Here is a 15591-nt window from a genome sequence, read left to right on the forward strand (position 1 = left end):
AATTCCTTTAAAATGTCACAGAAACCTTTCTTAGCCTTGAACATTCTCTACCAGATACCTTGTCCTAACACTTTTGTCAATAGGAAAATGCCCTTATTGTTCTCTCTACCAGCTGTTTTTTTTTTTCTCTTTCCTTTTCTTTCCTTGTTTCTTTCTTCTTTTCTTTCTTTTTTGGTCTTAGCTCATTCAATCCATTTCCCAATTTGTACTTATCTCAGGCTGTCCTGCTTCCAGTAGATTAACCTAGTATTCTCTTTACTTCTTCTCCCAAGCCACTTCCACACATGGTCTTCCTCATTCGCCCATTCTCAATACATAGATTTATCAGTGTACTGATGTCATTACATTGTAATGATTTTCCATAAAGTTTCCCTCTTTTACATCTAGGATATGGATTATCAATATCAGAGACTGCTTTCTTTAATATTCATCAATTTTCTAGTTCTTATCAGTCTTAACACAGCACTATCTCAGAATCATATATATCATTTCCAATGTTCCAATAGCCACATTAAAAAATAAAAAATAAAAACAGGCTGGGCACCGGTGGCTCATGCCTCTAATCCTAGCTACTGAGGAGGCTGAGATCTGAGGATCACGGTTCAAAGCCAGCCCGGGCAGGATAGTCTGTGAAACTCTTATCTCCAATAAACCACTAGAAAACCAGAAATGGCACTGTGGCTCAAGCAGTAGAGTGCTCGCTTTGAGCTGAAGAGCGCAGGGATAGTGTCCAAGCCCAGAGTTCAAGCCCCACGACTGACAAAAAAAAATAAAAAATAAAAACAGGATAAATAAACATTTTATTTAACTCAATTGATCTAAAAACTTTTTAACATAACTCGTTAAAAGTTAAGCTTTTTTACATTTTTTTTTTACCCATACTCTTTGAAGTCCTTTACCTTTATTGCATACCTCAATTCTGACTAGACACATTTCAAGTGCTCAAGGCCACATGTGGCTAGTGACTACTATTTTGGACATCATAGGCCTAGCATATATAATTATAGACTAATGTTGAATGAACAAATTAGAACCAAGATGAAGCTGGAAAAAGACATAATGTCTGATTCTTGGTAATGCTAATTCTTTGGTCACTTCCCATCTGTCTGCATTCCTCATGTCTCCCTTCCTCTTCCCCAACACTGAGTACCTGTATGGCTAGACTTAAAATGTTAAAATAAGCAATTAAACCAACTACTGGCAGCCTTGTGGAAGTGAGAGAGATTCCAGGCCAGTGGTGGGGGTGGGGTGGAGTGGAGCCTGAGGGTCGTTGTGAAACTCTTTCTCCACTCATAGCTAAATATTGTGGCATGCACCTGACATGTTATCGTCAAGAGATATGTAAGCAGGTCTTGGTTCAGAAGAGTGCCCAGGGAGAAAGTGAAACTTCTACCACAAACATAATCAGTGGTGGAGTGCCCACTGAGCCAATGCAGAGCCCTGAGTTCAAACTCCAATACTACCAAAAAGGAAAAAGTGATTAAATTCATTACTATTAGTTTAAATTTTCAGCATCTCTAATGTGAACACATAATACTGGTAAATTTAGATGAGCTCTCATACCTATGGTCAGAGCTATTGTAAGAACAACACAAAAAGTTGTTTGAGATAATAGGAAGAGAAACTTTAAATCAAAAGGAAAGTATGCTGTCAGTATGTTTGTCAACTTAAGTGAACACTGATTTAATTTTTTTTTTTAAATGCTTATAGTAATTAGTAAGTATGTTTGTAGATTGGAGTATACATCCCTCATGATGTTGCTCTAAATGCCAAAATGTTTGGTTTATGGTGTGAGTTGATAGTGCCAAGATTCCAAGAGGGTTTAACAGCTTCATAATTGTTTTTAAAGATATATTTAAAGATTATATATTGCCTCAATTACAAAAAATAGGACCATATAGTCTGGCCAATTTCCAACATAGGTAAAGAAGCTTTATTTATTTTGATAAAATATATATCTAAAACTACACTGGACTAGTAGAGTAGTTTCATTTGTTTTTAAACATCATTCACTGAGCTACTTCATTTCATGGGGAAGATTTAACTGGAAGGAAGGAAAGAAGGAAAGGACTAGAACTAAGAAGTAGAAGAGAGGAGTTTGAAGTTTCTTAGTATAAAGAATAAATATTTAAGGAGCTAGAAATGTGAATTACACTAACTTGATTATTATACATTGTATACATGAATTGAATTATTGTAATGTTCTGCATAAATAGTACAATTTAAAAAATAGCCTCTGGGCAGTCTTTCATGCCTGTAATCCTATTCAGGAAGCTGAGCTCTGAGAATTGTGGTTCAAAGCTAGTCTAGGCTAGTCCATGAGTCTCTTATCTCCAATTAACCAGCAAAAAAACTCCCCAAAACAAAAACCAAAACACCCAAAAGTGTCTTTGTGACTCAAGTTGTAGAGCACTAGCCTTGAGGGCAAAAGCTCAGGGACAAGGCCCAGACCCTGCCCAGGACATTCTCTCTCCCTCTCTTTCCCTCCCTCTCCCTCTCCCTCTCCCTCTCCCTCTCCCTCCCCCTTTCCCTCTCCCTTCCTTCCTCTCTCTCTCTCTCTCTCTCTCTCTCTCTCTCTCTCTTTCTCTGTCTCTGTCTCTGTCTCTGTCTCTCTATGTCTCCCTCTCTCTTACCGCCCCCCCCCCACAAATTAATAGTACCAGTGGTTCACACATGTAATCCTAGCTGCCTAAGAGGCAGAGATCACAAGATTGCTATTCAAAGCCAGACCCAGCTGAAAAGAATCCATCTCCAAAATGGCTAACAAGAAGCTAAACTGGAGCTGTGACTCAAGTGGTAGAGCATCAGCCTAGCAAGCAATCAAGCTAAGCTCACGTGCATGTGCATGCACACACACACACACACACACACACACACACACACACACAAATAACCTTAAAAAGGTAAGGAGACCCTGAGTTTCAGCCAGTAATCAGAAGTATTTTTTGTTGTAATCAGAAGTATTTACTTTTTGTATGAAATTATGTCATAACCTACTTTACACTGTTGTGGATATTTAAGAGCCTAATGCTGAAATAGTTTTCTTCTTCCCACATCTAGTAGGTTTCTTATGTAAGGTGAACCACATGCTCAGGCTTACCAGGCATAGTCTTGGTTAATGCCTATTCTGCTTTAATTATTACTAGGACTACCTTTTACTCTCAAAAATGGTCTGATTTGTGTGATAAATTATATGGTCAGAAGCTTTAAGGAATTTTAAGTATAAATTATCAAACAGGAAGATTTAAATGTTCTTTTGTCATCCAGGGTATTTCCTTCGCAACTATATACAAACTTAACCAAAACTCTCTTTCGAGAATTGTATATAGAGAAGCCATAAAAGAATTGTACTTTTGATTTACTAATAGTACTCTAAAATTCCTATGAACTCAGAAGTAGTTTTCTACAGGGAATTAATTAGACAATTAACAGTGAAAATATACAAAGTATTTTTTTCTATATATCTTCTCTTTTGAACCTAAAAATACCTGTCATAAAAATAAAATAAATACACATATGCAAACTATACACACACATATAGATAGATATAATGACCAGAATATATATGAGTGTGTGTGTGTATATGTATGCATAAACATGTATATTACTGTCAGTATACCATGATGTTTTTGAATAATAGAACCTATACAAAATTTATCCTATCTTTTTATTTTTCAGTTTCAAAAATACTTTTGAAAAAATAAACTTTCTGAATTTTGACCAAAAATGTTATTATTTAAAATTAATTTATTGTTCCAATATATTTTCCTATTCATTCAGAAATTGTTGCATTTTAAGAGTTTATGAAAAACACTTCTTTAAATTTTATGCCAATTCAATTTAATCTCACAACTGAGAGGAAAATAAACTTTTCTCTCAGTCAGGTTTAGAGTTACCTATTTTTGCTTGTTTGTTTTTTTGGGTCTGGTTGTGGGCCTGAACTCTGGCCCTGGGTGCTGTCCCTCAGCTCTTTACCTCAAGGCTAGCGCTCTACCACTTGAGCCACAGCGCCACTTCCGGCTTTTTTTTTCTGCTTATTTGGTGCTGAGGAATCGAACCCAGGGCCTCATGCATGCAAGGCAAGCACTCTACCATGGAGCCACCTTCCCAGCCTCTAGAGTTACCTATTATGAACCATCCAAGTTCACATTTTTAGCCCTTTTCCATTAATTTTTTTAAATAATTTGGCACATATACACTGTACTTGCTTTACAAAGGGTATGAGATGAATATAATTTGACTTTTAATGGAATTAACAAAAATATTTATACTAGCTTTTCTGGCCCAGAGTTGTGGATTCTTTCATGTACTAAGTTTAAAATTTAACAGACTGACCTGGGCATGATGGTGCACATCTGTAATCCCAGGACTCAGGTATCAGGAGGATTACCAGTTTGAGGACAGCCTGGAGTGCATTGTTGTCTCAAAAACCAACACAAGTAAATAAACAAACAACAAAAGATTAAAGGGCCTTGAATTATGGTAATCTCAGGAGTGACCAAAGCAAGAAGTGCTCCTGGTGATCATGTTCTCTATTCAGTGATGACTTTTTGCCATATTGTTGGTCTATGACAAGAAGAGATAGGACTAGGTTTTCAAGTCTGGCCTTGTTTCTGATTACCTGTATATTTTATTTCCATCTTATATCTCTGAGAGGTGACAATTTTAATACTTAATATACAATATGGTGTTGTAAGAATGAAATGATACATTTGAAATTTCTTAAAGAAGATTTAGGCCTGCTGTGGTGATACAAATCTGTGCCACCACATTGGGAAAGCAACAGCCTCATTCAATTTAATGATAAATTCTAATTTTTAATTCTAATCCTGTTGATCACATAACATAACTTTGCTTTGGTTGTTTATTAACAAAATGACAAACACATACATAGGCTATTTCACAGAATTGTTGATAGAACTGAATGAGACTGAAGGCCTTTAAAACTATTACATTGTTACCCAATGTAAGAAACTTGTGGCCAGAAATCACAGACACACACACACACACACACACACACACACACACACACACACACACACACACACACACACACACACACACACACACACACACACGTTGGATATTTCACAGAATTGTTAATAGAGCCCAATGAGATTGAAGGCCTATTTTAAGTGATTACATTGTTACCCCGTGTAAGAAACTTGTAGTCAGGCACTGGTGGTTCAGGCCTGTCCTAGTTACCCAAGATGCTTAGATCTGAGGATTGCAGTTCAAAACCAGCCTGGGCAGGAAAGTCAGTGAGACTCTTATTTCTGATAAACTACTCAAAAAAAGCTGGAAGTGGTGCTCTGGCTAAAGTGGTAGAGCACTATTTTTAAGCACAAAGAAGCTTTGGGATAGCACCCAGGCCCTGAGTTCAAATCCCAGGACCAGCAAAACAAAACAAAAACAAAAACTTACTTAGTAGCTAGATTTAAAAGCTCTAGCTAATTAGTGCTATCCTAGTGAAAGTGTTTCTATGCAAATAATGAGATATTGATATAGACATGGTTTGAATATATATTTATATCTTATTTGATTTACATAATTAAGTTTTGTTAAGGCAGATAATATTACATGGTTGATATTATTTTCATTAAATAAACGTTCAAAATTATATAGACCATCAAAATTATATAGAAAGGAACACAAAAATGGATATGTTAAATTGTAACCCCTTGTACAGCCAATTGAAGATTTAAAAGTTCATAGAAATATTTTTTAATTATATAAAAAGGAAAAACTAATTTTATTTTAGGAACTAGTACATATTAGAAATCTCTTATTTAATAATGACATGTAGTTTGTCCAGCTACAAGTTGAAGGAAGGAAATATTATAGATGCTGGTATATTTTGATCTGAGCCAATAGTGTAAGACCTAAGTATATCTTATTCTTCCCTTTGCTATTTTGAGGTTTTGTTCAGCAGCATGTGTTTCCACTTGTTCTTATTTGCTATGCACTCTTTAGTTCAGTTTTCCTATTTATCCTTATTCATTTCACTAGCTTCTTTACAAAGCAAGAGAGTTGTTTAAGCTTCGATGTTTATTATAACAGAATTCAAGTTAAATGAGAAGATATACTGTCAGATTTCTTTTTACACCAATATATTCCTCAACTTTCTCTAACACTATACATTATACAAACAAAAATGGCATTTACTCAATTAGAGCATATGACATTTGTTTAGTTTTTCCATTTTAATCTGCTTTACTACAGCCTTCACATAATGTACTCCTCGGAACCAAGCTCCAAGATCACATTATAGGTTATAATGAATTACTTCTTGTAACTAGACCCTCTTGAACACAGTCCAAAAGAAACTTGTTCCAATAATTCTATGTCTCACTATAATGAAAAGTGTTACTTGAGGGACCAGTGTGGTCAGTTTGTTTTTTCTATGGTTTTAATATAAACTTAAATGGTCATCTTTATATCGATGCTGGGTCTAAATGTATTTTAGTATGTACTAATTGTTCATTTTACTCTTTAAAATTTAGGAAATGAATTGTAATTTATTAGAAAATACTTTTCTCACAGCATATCAAGTTTCAGTGCATCTCAAGTTTTGTGGGAATGGATCAAATATATCAGAAAAATAGTCTAAAGTTTCTTACTTTCCATCTGAAAATGCTACACTAATTTTTCAGAAGTCCATTTTAGTTGTATTGCATATTAAAATTACACTGGTAAAACTAAAGAAAGACATAATAAAAGATAATAGTTGTTCTGTTATATGATATACTGGATACTTTTGGGGCCCTGATTGTTCTAGACATTTCAGTAGCAACCAGATTCATGCAGGTGAAACCTGACAGTCCCTCACCTGACTCTGTGGCCTAAGGCCTTCTCTGAAATGAATGTAAGGAATTAATAATACATGAGGCCACCCTTAACTGAAGGAAGTCAGAACTGGCACATACATGCTTCTCTCTTCTGTCCTCTGGCAGGCAACTCTGAATAGTTTCACCACTCCTAAAACAGACTGGGGCTTAAGCATTATTTTAGTGGAAAATGAACTCAAATATGAACTCTTGAATTGATTTTCCTTCCTTTTCTGTTTCCTTCTAATCCCTTACTCCAGTTCCTAGGATGGCTTTCTAAGTAAAGAACTTTTACATACATATAGGACTCAAGCTTTGTTTTCCATGTAGAATCTACACTAAGATAAAAAGGAAACACAAGATTTCCATTTCACTATTTTGAGTACTGGAAATTTAAAATTTTTGAAAGTTTGCACTCATGAAGGGGTGAAAGGGGTAGATAGGGTAATTATTAATTATATGAAGTTGTTTGTAAGGTTGATAATGCTGATCCCAGACTGGTTGAACATATTCATTCAAATTTATTTTTTGGATAGTGTTAATGGGTTGGATTTGAAGGGTCTTGCTGGTATTGGTACATTACTTTCAAAGTACACTTTTCTGGTTTCTTGTAAGGTTGTCAGTCTTTCATTTTGGGAGAGTAGGGAATGGTATTAAGAGCTTGAATTTAGAGCTTAGAACTTGCTAGTCAGGTGCTCGATCATTTGAGCCATGCCTCCAGTCTTTTTGGTTTAATTATTTTTGGATAAGATTTCTTGTCTTTTTCTGAGGCCAACCCTAGATGATAATCCTTATGTATACACCTCCAGGTAGCTGGTATTACAAGCGTAAGCCACCATGCCATTTTTAATAAAATAAGCTACTATTTCCCAGTTAGGTTTTTATTCATAGCCAGTTTAGTCCTGAATTATCCTAAAGTATAGAAATTAGTTATTTATGTAGAGATGTTTTAAAAATATTTAATTTTTTTATTTCTGTGTATTCTTTTCAAATGCTTCTAGTAATATCTACTCTAAATGTATGAAAATAAATAAATAGAAATTAATGCTAGTTAAATAACTGATTATATAGGCTAAATTGCTTATATCTCTAACAAAATAGGGTTTATTTTGTTTTTGTGCTAATACTGAGGCCTTAGTTTTCTGTTTTGTTTTGTTTTGTTTTGCCGGTCATGGGGCTTGAACTCTGGGGCTAAGTGCTGTCCCTGAGCTCTTCAGCTCAAGGCTAGTGCTCTACCACTTGAGCCATAGCACCACTTCCAGCTTTTTTTTTTTTTTTTTTTGCTTATGTGGTTCTGAGGAATCAAACCCAGAGCCTCATGCATGCAAGGCAAGAACTCTACCACTGAGCCACCTTCCCAGCAGGCCTTAGTTTTTTCACTCAAGGCTGGTGCTGTGCCATTGGAGCCACAGTGTCACTTCCAGCTTTTTGGTAATAAGTTGGAGATAGAAAGTTCATGGACTTTCCTGCTCTAGCTGTATATGAACCACAATCCTCAGATTTCAGCCTCATGAGCAGCTGGGATTATAAGTGTGAGCTATCAGTACCTGGTAACAAGGTAGTTTTAATAAGAATATATAATTAAAGTGGGATGCTTGTGGCTCACAGCTGTAATTCTACCTACTCAGGATGCTGAGATTTCAGGATTTGAGTTCAAAGTTAGCAGCAAAGCCTGTGAGACTCTTATCTCCAATTAAGCAACAGAAAACTGAAAGTGGTTCTGTGGCTCAAAGCACCAGCCTTAAATAGAAAGTGCTCAGGAACAATGCCCAGGCCCTGAGTTCAAGCCCTATGACCAAAAATAAAATAAAATAAAATAAATATATATAATGATCAGTGTTGGTTAGGCAGTACTTTTTCAGTATACCATCTACATAGAAGCTCTAAATTGTAAGAGAAAAATCAAATTCATGGATATAAATCAAATTATAGTATGATTTTTAAAAAGCTTGTATGTATTTGAATTAAACATCTTTCAGGAAATTCAAGTTGATTGCAAGAGCTGTATAAGTTCACTTTGTATTTTTTTTTGGGAGGGGTCCAGTCGTGGGGCCTGAACTCTGGGACTGGGCGCTGTCCCTCAGCTCTTCAGCTCAAGGCTAGCGCTCTACCACTTAAGCCACAGCACCACTTTCGGCTTTTTTCTTTTTGCTTACATGGTGCTGAGGAATCGAACCCAGGGCCTCAGGCATGCAAGGCAAGCGCTCTACCGCTGAGCCACCTTCCCAGCCCAAGTTCACTTTGTATTATAGATTTATTAATTGTTTCTAATTCAACTGATTCCCCACTTTTAATTTGTTGAAATAGAATATTTGTCACAATATTCTGAACTTCATTCTCACTAATGTTTCATAGAAAGTTCCTGTGTGATCTTTGTTCACCAAGCATTCTAAGATAAATATATTTAGAAACTATCCAATCTTACTCTATAACACTTTTTATATTGAATATAGTTTGGACTCACTTGTTTCATCTTGACTTATATGAAGATAATGTAATATAATTTAATATTAGCTATAATAAATTTAATTTGTAAAAGAATGTTTTGGAGAAATGAACACATTCTAAAGTCCTGAGGAAATCATTCAATTGACAATGGAAATATAATGATCTTTATAGCATATGGAAATCCTTGGCCAACTAATTTGATGTCAGATGCGATTATAGATACAAATACTTCTTAGAAACCTCAGGCAATAGACACATATAGGATATTTGAATCATTGGATCATATCTCTGTCAGTAGTACTGTATATGATGGAAATCTGAATTGTTTTAAAAAGTATTTAAATTTTAACCATCTTGATATATTGTTCTCAAATATGTTTACCAAGGCTTCTTTGAAATTAATCTTTAATTTAGTTGGTTTATGTGGGAACCTGGTATCTTAAACATAACAGGCAAGCACTCTGCCATTAAGCTAAATCCCAACTTAGTTTTTTTTATTTTTAATTTTTTTTTGAGGGGGGGAATCTGGTCATGGGGCCTGATCTCTGGGCCTGGGAGCTGTCCCTCAGCTCTTCAGCTCAAGGCTAGCAATCTACCACTTGAGCCACAGCACCACTTCCGGCTTTTTTTTTTCTGCTAATGTGGTGCTGAGGAATCGAACCCAGGGCCTCATGCATTCAAGGCAAGCGCTCTACTACTGAGCCGCTTTCCCAGCCTGTTATTTTTAATTTTAATAAGATTAAAATGTTCTTATGAAATGGTAACCCCTCTGTACACCACCTTTATAATAACAATAAACAGATCAAAATGTTCTCCAGTATTAAATCTTAATGCCTTCCAAGATTACTGACTTATTTTTTATCTCTGACAAAAATGAAATATATGTTCTAAGTAAAATGTATTCTAAGTTAAGCTTTGACTTCTCTTACTGATGGTATTGTTGAAAATGTATTACTTTTGGGGGGGGGGTTGTGGGGCTTGAACACAGGGCCTGGACTCTGTCCCTCAGCTCTTCAGCTCAAGGCTAGCGGTCTACCACTTGAGCCACAGCACCACTTTTGGTTTTCTGGTGATTTATTGGAGATAAGAGTTTCATGGACTTTCCTACCCAGGCTGGCTTTGAACTGCAATCCTCAGGTCTCAGCCTCCTGAGTAGCTAGGATTACGGGTGTGAACCATCAGCACACAGCATATTACATATTTTTAAAGGAATGGGGAAGTCATCAGCATTTGCTAGCACCTACTATGGTATAGGCACTGTTAAGTTTTTATATCATTTAATACAACTTGTTTTTTGTTTTTGTTTTTGCCAATTCTGGAACTTGAAATTTGGCCCTGAGTGCCATCATTCAGCTTTGTGCTCAAGGCTAGCAGTTGAGCCATAGCTCCACTTCTCACTTTTCTGTAGTTAATTGAAGAGTCTCATGGACTTTCCTGCCCCAGCTGGCTTTGAACCTTGATCCTCCAATCTCAGCCTCCTAAATAGCTAGGATTACAGGTGTGAGTCACCAGAGCCTTGCAACAATTCTTTTTTTATTTTTTAAAAATTGTTTTGAAAACCAAGCCTTTCTCTTGTTAAGTAAGCACTCTAACACTCAGCTATATTCACAACCCTAATTTAGCAACTCTTAATGAATGACTTTAGTTTTCTTAACTTACAGATAAACAAAAAGAACCCAGAGAGTTAATTTATAAGTGTTAAATAGTTTGTTGCAGTTATTATTCAAATCCATGTCAGTTTGCTTGAAAAGCTCACCTGCTTTTTGATATTCTTTCTTTTCTCTTGATTGTAAAATAGACAAAGTGAGCATTTCTCAGAGTCCATTTGGACAAGACTAAAAATTTATAAGCACTCTTCAGGTAAGATTTTATCTGTAAAAAGGGGGATTTGGAGAAATAGCATTTATTACCAGGAATTGAAATTTTCAAAACTTTGGTTCTCAAATTTTTATTTTTATTCTTTTGGTGGTATAAAGTTTGAACTCAAAGCTTAGCTCTTAAGAGCTCTACCCCTTGAACCATAACTCTAGGCCTGATTTTCAAACATTCTGTAGCCCTAGTTCCTAGGGATTCCTCAAATTAAAAACCTTTAAAATATTTTGAGTACTTATATACAAAGCATTTTTTAAAGAGCTTATCCCTTAAATAACAGGCTCTATCAGCTATAAGATGAAATTGAGTTGTGCTGCTCTGGTCGTCATAAAGTTATTCAAATTTTCTTACCAGTTCAAATCAAGTTTTAGGACTTTTGACCTCTTAGGAAAATCCTAAACTGTATCTACATAAGAGTGCCTAAAACAAAGCCAACAAGCTGAGCTCTAGTAAGTCAAGCCTTTAATAATAGCTAAGAACTGAGGATCACGGTTTGAAGCCAGGAAAGTGAACCGCACCCCTTCCCCTCCAACCCCAGCCCACATACTCCCCAGAAAAAAAAGCCATAAATGGAGAGCTGTAGCTCAGATTGTAGAGCACTAACCTTTAGTGGAAAAGCTAAAGGAAGCACCCAGGTCCTGAGTTCAAGCCCCAGTTCTAGCACAAGGAAAAAAAGTGACTAAAACAGTATCTGTTAGGTACATTAAATAGGTTGTTGATGAATGAGAACACCACCTGGTATTCAGGCAGGGAGAAAGGTTGGAAAGAGTCCTCTTAAAGCTGGGCACTGGTAACTCACACTTGTAATCCTAGCTGCTTGGGAGGCTGAGATCTGAGGATCACAGTTCAAAGCCAGCCCAGGCAGGAAAGTCTGTGAGACTCTTACCTCCAACTAATTACCAAAAAGCAAGAATTGGTACTGTGGCTCAATTAGTAGAACACTAGCCTTGAGCAAAAAAGCAAAGGGACAGTGCCCACACCCTGAGTTCAAGCCCTAGGCCACATACCAAAAAAAAAAAAAAGTCCTCCTCATGACTCTAAGTGCTTTTAGCAAGAAACACATGAAGATATTTTGGAAGGAAGGATAAACAGTTATTTAAAAAGCTAGTATGAAATTGCTTGCCAGAAATAGAAAAAGAAATGCATCCTAATTTGGGCAATATATGCATATATCCTTAACTCTAATCATTTAAAGAAATCATTTAAAGAAAACACCTAAAAATCATATTTAGTAGAACTTGTATTTGAAAATGAAAAGTCAGTAAGTGAAACTACAGAAGCTTTCTTCCAAAATGTAGAATTAGGCTTGCCCTGTTTTTGTTTTTTGTGGCTTTTTTTTTTTTTTTTTGCCAGTCCTGGGGCTTGAACTCAGGGCCTATGAGCTGCCCCTGAAACTCTGTGCTCAAGGTTAGTGCTCTACTAACCACTTGAGCCACAGCATCACTTCCCTACGTTTACCATTTTACCCTTGGATTATATGAAATATATATGAAGATCCTAAATTGCTTCCTTCAAAGTTGTAAACAAAAAATAATGTTCAATAAATGAAGCTTATTTTTAAACAGTAAGCCCAGTGCTATAAATACTTATAGTTTAAAGTTTTTAATCACTAGATATAAAGTACTACCAGAAACAGAATCAACATACTGTATTGATTGCTATTTCTATTCTACCTGAAAATTAGTTGAAAAAAACCACCTGTATGTTTTGACTGATATTACTAAGAGCTTGTCAAAATACAACTTATTCTGGATAAAATTAATTTTGGCTTGCTGAATCAGCACATTCCTTTTGCAGCTGTATTACACAGCTTTTCAGAAGTTTTACTAGTTATCAGAAGTTTTATGCAGAATTGCCTAGAAGCTAGACTAAGAAACATCCCAAGTTTTTTCCTTAGGAAATATCTGAACATTTAATTTTATTTTCATTTTTTAACTTCCTGAAGAAACTTTGAGTTCAAACATAACAAATTGGCAATACTAGAGACAATGAGATGGGCACATTAAGTCTTGCTCAATTCAAGGCAAAGTCCCATTGAAATAAGCTATAATATCTTTTTTTTTTTTTTTTTTTTTTTTTGGGTCCGGTTGTGGGGCCTGAACTCTGGGCCTGGGAGCTGTCCCTCAGCTCTTCAGCTCAAGGCTAGCGCTCTACCACTTGAGCAACAGCACCACTTCCGGCTTTTTTCTTTTTGCTTATATGGTGCTGAGGAATCGAACCCAGGGCCTCAGGCATGCAAGGCAAGCGCTCTACCACTGAGCCACCTTCCCAGCCCAGCTATAATATCTTTTTAAAAATTATTTTTAAATGTTTTCTTTATTTGTTTTTGGAGACAAAGTCTTGATATGTAATCAGTCTGGCTTCAAATTTGCCATCTTCCTGTCTTGGCCTCCTGAGTGTTGGGATTACAGGTATGCATCATTACACTTATCTCCAGACAGACAACAAAGTATGCAATATAAATCTGTTAAAATTCTTTCAATTCCCATATTCATATGTTAGCTCTCATGTTAAATTCTCCAGAAGATATGTGCATTCAATTCCTTCTAATATCAATATCTAAGGAGGTATATAGATGCTAAAATAAATCTAAGAAGATTGGTAACTTATTTTCTAAGTGACACAAGCTACTCAGATAAATTAGATCAATGCAAGAGAGAGGTAAAAGAAATATTTTAAAATATAAGTGAAAGGAAGATCCAAGTATTCTTTAACCTAAAAGATTTTCAGACCTAATAGGCATGACAAAACCTGTCTTCATTCCTTTCTATTCAGCTCAGCAGGGCTTTTGAGCTCCAATAGTTAATCAGTTACCAGATTTCAGACTGTTTTTCCACACTCCTCAATTCTTCCTGTGAATTGTTCCTCTCAAGTACTTAGGATCACAAGCAGGCCAAGACTTTTTTCTTTTGCCTTAAAAAAGCAATTATTATTATATCCACAATTAGATTTACCATATAAAATAGTTACCATATACCAACAGCCTGTAAAACATAATAATAATTATCAAAGAAGCAGATGACTTAAGATGAATCATTAATATGTAAAATATATATTTAACACAGCTTTTTAAATGCTAGACATAAACAACTTACAAAAAAAGAGCAGAAACATATTGTGTACCAAATAAATTATCCCAACAAATCAATGAACATGCAGCTAAGTTTTATACAATATCTATCCAGTTTTATAGAGAAGTAAAATGCAAGCATTATATGTCAAAAATAAGGATCTTAAGCGTCATTTAATTTTACCTTCTGAAGATGCATAGAAGTTTGAGAAATATTAAAAAAATAAACTTACCCTTCAATTTATTTAGAAAACTTCTGCTCTTGGTCAAAAGCAGAAGTCGTTTCACTGTTCACTTTCCCTGAAGCAATGAACTTAAATGCTAAATCAGAGGAAGTCACCTCTCTGGACCACATTAGAGTTTGCTAGACACTATTGCTATGTGCAAGCGTTCTGTTGCATCTCAGCTATATACTGTGTGCAATGGATAACCTAATATGCCTTTCATTTAACTCACCGGGCAGGTTTCTACCTTCTGTGGAACATGGAATCAAACCAGAATATGTTGGCATAACAGGCCAGTCAAACTGGTTCTTCTGTGGATCCAGAACCTGTCCGACCAGTCTGCATCAAAGGCTGGCCCAACGTGCTGCTGCAATGGCTCAGTGCTGCTAAGCGTGTACTGGGTGAGTTATCCCCACCTCTCATCCACTCCCAGCAAACTACTCAGAATGTTGTAGCCTCCAGCAAAATAATTCAGTGTTCTAGTGGGAGGGGTAGATATGTGTCAGGTACATCAAAAATCCATTGTTATATGCCTCTCCTGGTAGGTACATATAAGCAAATGGCCTGTTATCCACACTGGTCCATAAATCTTTTTTAAAAATGTATTCTAGGTCTCTGTTTCTACTGAAATCTCCAGAAATAGTTTATCTACAATAAAGTAGAATCCCATAATGCTCAGCTTTTCCCATCAGTACATTTGTTCTACTATTTCTTTTGAGGGGAGACAATATTTCCCCCAAGGGTAGTTGCTCTATGGGCTAGAAGGAAGCATTTTTAGAGGGAGAAAAACAAGGTGTAGGTTGACCAAACATTTGCCTCGGTGTGTTACTTTCCTGTTCCTAAATGATCCTCATGCCATTCCAGTCTAAAATTGGAAAGATTTTACTTTGCCTATTCCATATCTCGTTAGTGATTTGCCTTGTATTCCAGGAACTGTGCCTAGTGCATAGTGAAAAAGACAAACTTAGTAAGAGGTGGGAATGGTGTCAAACTTTCTGATTAAACATTTTTGGAAGGAAGAAGCAAGCAATAAAAAATTGCATTTTGATAGAAATTGGTTTATGTTAAAGGAAATCAAGTCCACATCTTATGAAATGACTTTCCCAAGTGACAATGATTTTGACACTTTTAGAATCATTTGAAGAGTTAA

General features: G+C 35.9%; 1 protein-coding gene across 1 annotated transcript in view; it reads right to left on the reverse strand.

Moving 5' to 3' along the window:
• Rbbp8 (RB binding protein 8, endonuclease) overlaps positions 1-14589 on the reverse strand; it is an 84384-nt gene extending 69795 nt beyond the window's left edge. Inside the window, exon 1 of the mRNA XM_070029449.1 lies at positions 14451-14589. The gene's annotated coding sequence lies outside the window, so the exon portion shown is untranslated. The remainder of the gene's footprint in view (positions 1-14450) is intronic.
• Between the last annotated feature and the right edge of the window lie 1002 nt (positions 14590-15591).

This window comes from Dipodomys merriami, unplaced genomic scaffold (genome assembly GCF_024711535.1).
Source record: "Dipodomys merriami isolate MVZ:Mamm:240054 unplaced genomic scaffold, mDipMer1.0.p SCAF_2, whole genome shotgun sequence".
NCBI classification, from domain to species: Eukaryota; Metazoa; Chordata; class Mammalia; order Rodentia; family Heteromyidae; genus Dipodomys; species Dipodomys merriami.